This window comes from Humulus lupulus, chromosome X (genome assembly GCF_963169125.1).
Source record: "Humulus lupulus chromosome X, drHumLupu1.1, whole genome shotgun sequence".
Lineage (NCBI taxonomy): Eukaryota > Viridiplantae > Streptophyta > Magnoliopsida > Rosales > Cannabaceae > Humulus > Humulus lupulus.
The window spans coordinates 5980689-5986688 of NC_084802.1; the positions used below are offsets into that span (position 1 = coordinate 5980689).

A 6000-nucleotide genomic window follows, 5' to 3' on the forward strand; every position below is an offset into this window, starting at 1 on the left:
TATGTTCCTGGTTAGGAGCATGCATGGCAATCTGGTTGTATCCAGAATAGGCATTGTACGCTCTAAATATCCACGAGTTATTAGCGAACTAAAAAAGGGCATAATTCAATCCGCCACGTGGAAACCGTCTACTCGGAGCTGTTGTTATGAGTCTCCACCTCTTTAGCCCGAGCTAATCAAAGGGTTAGCAAGTATACTCGAAGGCATCGGGTTAGCAGTATGGATATCACGAGCTGGCGCTACATCAAGCTCGAGGTGCGGCATAGATCTGGCACCCCCGACCATTTGTGAAGTCAACCACGCAATGTAAACATGCGCATATCAGACATCATGTGTCTACTCCATTCCTGAATTCTCGAATACGCAACATAAACGTGCGTGCTCAAGCACCCCACGACTGGTTTGGGCCATGCGGCCCATTATCCCCATTACCTATTGATTAGACAACACTTCATTGTTAGGTTTTAGGAATTAATCATAAGTGTCACAGAGGTGACATGATGGGTAAGAAGGTCACGGGATGACCCCCTTTACCAACACCTAGATACCCTCTCCCTATAAATATGGAGACCCTGGGCATTGCAGGGGGTTGGTTTTTTTTATTGTAAAGAAACACCCTGTAAGGAATACTTGAGAGATATCAATAATATTGTAACGACCTCCTTTCTTAACATACATATATAGTGTAAAAACAATTTTTAACCTAAATATGACAATACTGAAATTCTGAATTTACAAAAAACTTTATTAAACAATACATAAATAATGTTTATAACCTCAAACCACATAATACTCACAACTAAATAAAAACTTTATCTTACATACAAATCTTAATACTTTTATAAATCATTTTCGTGGCGTTACTACACCTTAACGTAGAAATGAAAATGTATCCAACTGATAAATTGAAAAGCTTTATGTGAATTACAAAGTTCATGAAATACTTTTAAAGCTTTAAGTAAATGATAAAGTTCACAAAATACTTTTAATGAAATATAATAAAACCAAGTTTCTTGTTTATTTATGAAATAGCATAGCAGAACTCCACTCCCTTCAGGTCAGCCCCATATGTACAGTCATGTTGGCTCCACGTATACTCATCAACGATTTATATTTGGGGCCTCTTACCTACAATACAAAACATTAACTGATGAGCTAAGGCTCAGTAAGCAGAATAACTACCTCATATGCATTAAAATAAACGTGCAACATGCTATGTATTTTCTTTCTTTCTTTCACTTTCCTTTCTTTTGGGCCCTAGAGGATGCTGCTGCCGGCATTACATAGGGAATCACATTCCCACCTGAACATAAACATGATAATAGGGAATTTCTCCCTCATAAACATTCATTATATAGGGACGTACATCTCCCTCCTTACATTTTTGGGACGTAGGTCTCCCAAGCAGCACCTCTACTTCAACGCGTTCAATAACTTGTTTGTGAACATTAAGCGTGCTTATGCATAAGAAATATAACATTCTTAAAAATAACTTATGCATAACAACATGCCAGAATAACATATAAAGCATATAAATGCACATAAGACACAGAAAAGACTTGTATTGTAGATGAGGATTCTACTTACCTTGCGTCTTGATAAAACAACCGAAATTGTTAGCTTCCTGGTAAAAACACAAACTATTAACTTACATAAAATCTACATGATGTAATTTTAGTTTATAATTGTTGTTATTCTATTTTTCTCTTCTTCTTATTTTATTGTTTATTTTATGTCCAGGCATATGGTCATACTATAATTGTCCATGGCAAGATCCCGGTCTAAAAGTCGTGGTCATGGTCATGGTCATACGGAAATGTCCAGGTCATAGTATCAGTCCATAATAATAGGGAATAAGGTCATATAATAAAAGTCCAAATAGTCCAAAGTGTGACCATAGCCTATATAAGTTTAGTATTATAAAGATACATAAAAAAATAGTTTATATTTCAATTTTGGCATTTGTAAAATATGACGACATGGTAAAATAATCCATATATAAATTTTAGCATTTTAATGGCATAGTAAAGTAATCTATATAAATTTTGGCATTATAATGGCATGGTAACATAATCCATATATAAATTTGGCATTATAGTAAAATAATCTATATATAAATTTTTGGTATTATAACGGCATAGTAAAATAATCTACATATAACTTTTGGCATTATAACGTCATAGTAAAATAATCTATATATAAATTTTGGCATTATAACGGCATAGTAAAATAATCTATATATAAATTTTGGCATTATAACGGCATAGTAAATTAATCTATATATAAATTTTTGCATTATAACGGCATAGTAAAATAATCTATATATAACTTTTGGTATTATAACGGCATAGTAAAATAATCTATACATATATAATAACTAAATAACTGAAAAGAAAGACTCGGGAAGAGCTTACCTAAAAGGTTTTCGTAGGCTAGCGTTACGGACAGAACTTCGCCTAGATCTCCGAGGTTTAGAACTTTAGAAGGATGTTAAGAATATTTTTGGGTAGAGTAAGAGAAAGGAAATGAGGTTTTTGTGATTTCAAGATGAGTTTTGGAAGGGCTATTTATAGGAAAAACTTGGGATACTATTCTAATAAAATATTAAAAATAATAAGCATAGTGGAATAATAACATATTCAAAATATCAAGCATAGTAATTTGCTTAAGTCATCAATGTGTCACTACTGCATCAACATGTGGAACCCATGGGGTGGACCCCGCTGTGGGACCCATGTGGACCCTACTGTGGGACCCTTGCGGACCCCACTGTGGGACCCACTATGAATAGTACCCGGTGAATAGTAAAAAATGAAAATTTCCCAATCTTCTTATATTACTTAGTCTAGCATTTTTGACTCACAAACTTTTCTGAAAAAGTTTCTCTAACACCCATAAATTAATTATTCCCACCTGTTGGTTACTTCAACAACTTAGAATTGTTAAAATCCCATAATAGAAAACAACTACACCCCCAACGGTCATGAACACTATTCACCAACGGTCATAAATGGCTAGTTTTTGCCCTATAAATACTTGTTCCTTCAACCATTTATTTGCACAACTTCTTCATCTCTTAACCTTCTAGATAAAATTCATCATCAAAACATGAATTTCTCTTTATTTTTCATAACTTTAGTGATTGTTTGCTTGTATTTAGCATCATTCTATGGGTATTATACTAATGAAATGCCCATGAATGTTATAGTTGCATATTCATTAGTTATTCTTCCACTTTACTTAATAGCTCTAACATTCGGTTAGCATTGTAATGCACTCAAAAATGAATAAAAAATATCTTCTCTTATCTTTCATAATTGTTATAATTTGTAAAAAGAAAATGGGAGTTACAAATATTGACTGGTGGACTAGAGGGATTTTAACCTTCGAACCACCTAAAAGGAAAGGAGTGATAACCTTCCCACCATACTAATTTCGCTAGTTTGGAATATAAATATTGTTAGGAAAATATGTATTGCCTCAATGGAAATGGTAAGAAAATATTACAACTCTATGCAAAATATTACAATAGACAAGGATTGATTAAATAAAGTGTTACAACTCTATAACTGAAAAATACAAATAAAAGGAGAATGAGATATAAGATGATAGAAATAGAAAGTACAACTCTATTACAAAAAGATAAGTAAACTAGAAGTGTTTGAACAAAGGAAATAAAATGATTACAACTTTTAAACAAAAGAACAAGTAAATAGAATAAGAAGAAAAGAAGAAAGAGCAATAGAAGAAAATAAGAACAAGAACCAAAACAATAAACTCTCACTCACACAACCAAAGTGAAGAGTGTTGGTGATCACCAACTTGAATAAGGTTTGAAACATTTGTCCAAAAGCTTATTTCCCCCTAACTCAAGCACTAAGGGATCTCTCACAGATTATAGGAAATGCTTTCTGGAATAATCAAGCCTCAAGGTGTTTCTAGCCAAGTGCTCTAATGGATAGAAATGTTGTGTCTTACAAGTGAGCATTAGGCACCTATTTATAGAGTTTAGAGACACTCTTTGAATTTCAAATTCCACCAACCCCCATGGTTGTTACCAATGATTAATTGGGTGTTTTATGGAATTAAAATAGAGATTTGGGAGTTACTTGGCTGTTGGAATCGTTCAAAATTGGATAAAAACTGAAATTGTATGAAGCTGTCAGCCACTAGGGTCGCGGCGCATGTTCCAGGCGCCGCGGCCCTCAGTCAAGTTCAGCAACAAATTTTTCAGTTTTTTCCAAAACGTTCCAATTTATTCCCACTTGATTTTGTAACTTCCATACACAATATGGGAGTTAAAATCACATCTCTATCAACCATTTCTCATATGGCTTTAAGAAATTCATCTCAATATTGTGTAACAACAAATCTACACAATAATGAGTGATATTTAGGAGTTACAAATTTGTGATGAATTTGTAACACCAAATATGTTACATGTTTGGATATTTCACGTATATCCAAATAATGTAACTCTCTATTATACGTTACAATATGTGACACTCTATGTCACATTTATTTAATCTAAAACATTATATTATAAAATAATATAATATTACATTATATTATAAAATAATATAACAAATATTTACATATTACGGTTCACTATTTAGCACTAATCCATCCCGTTTATTCGTATAATTATTTGTTGGTGAAGAACCGCATCAACAGTTTGGTGCTTTCATTGAGAGGATTTAGATTGGTGCTATTGCAGAAACCTAACCATGGTGGTTACTCGTTCGAGGCATGGTAATGAAGCGGATCAACGTGATGGACAGAAGGCCCACCATGCTGCCATATCTGATGAACAAAACCCTGAGGTTCAGCAGCGACCGGGAAAGCAGCTAGTGGGCCAGGGCGACACCGGAAGTTTGGCTACCCGGCCGCCAAATCCGAACCCGGATTTCTACATGGCGATAGAGATGGAAAACACACAGTTGAGAAGTCAGCTGTCAAAAGCAAACAAGCAAATCGAAGAGGTCTTGGCCCAGTTACCCCATCTTACAACCGACACTAATGTTGGAAAGAGGCATAGTGGGACTCATAAGTCCTGCTGGGATAACCGGTCTAGGCCCAGCCGGTCGATCAGAGTCTCGACTCTGAATTATTCTCCCACGTCACACCACCACCAGGAAACTGTGTTTGAGGAATTTCCTAGGGCCGATCAGCAATTCAGCTGATCGGTACAGACCTCAACTCCTAGCTCAATTCCACCCTCGAACGCACCCAGGAGGGTCCGAGGCAGCTCACGGAGGAGATCCAGGGAGGGCTCGCAAAGACAGCCTTCCCCAGCCAGCCATCCTGCACCACGGTCAGACCGCCGAGCACCACGCGTGGAATGGTAGAGTGGAGCAGTCGCGACCTAGCTTGATCCACCCAGACAAGACTAGGTTCGCGTCACCAGTCAGGCATCCCCCGTCACTAGTAAGATACCCATCTCCTCCCCGTCCAGTCTGAGACATTCCGGCTCATGGGAGCAGCAGGAGAAATCCTCCTTCCACCGGTCCTTCCCGTCGTAGCCGACGCACGGGGAAATCTTGGGTCCTCGCCCTTAGCGGCGGGCTCCGAGTTCTTAAAACGGGAGTTACTGGACCGGGATTCATTGAAGTGGCATGTCTGGCGAAGACCTGCGCCATCGTTTGAGTTCGGCTCAAAACTCTCGGGCCACCCCAAGAGCTGACCTTTGAGATCGCCTCAATTCTCAAAGAGGAGATCCAGCTAGAAATGGTAGTCGTGCTCACCAAGGGGAGGGTCTGTCAGAAGTACGTAACAGTGGGAATGTCCCACCTAACCTAGTTCAAGCTAGGAGGGACAATAACCCGCCTAGCGCTTACAATGGGACTGGAGCTGTTGAACAGCCCCAGAACAACCAAGGAAGTAAGGATCAAACCCTAGAGCGTCTAGCTCAGATGGAGGAGCTGATGAAGAAGCTCTTATCAGAAAAGGAAAAATATGAGTACGACTCGGGGGACGAACTCGAGCTCTTCGCCCCCAGCA

General features: G+C 37.7%; 1 long non-coding RNA gene across 1 annotated transcript; it reads right to left on the reverse strand.

Annotated features, from left to right (window-relative positions):
- Positions 1–989: 989 nt before the first annotated feature.
- On the reverse strand, positions 990–2583 carry LOC133804468 (uncharacterized). The gene is made up of 3 exons (XR_009878499.1): positions 2415–2583; positions 1588–1624; positions 990–1128 (listed from the first exon to the last, which is right to left on the reverse strand). It is a non-coding gene; the product is annotated as an uncharacterized LOC133804468 (long non-coding RNA).
- Between the last annotated feature and the right edge of the window lie 3417 nt (positions 2584–6000).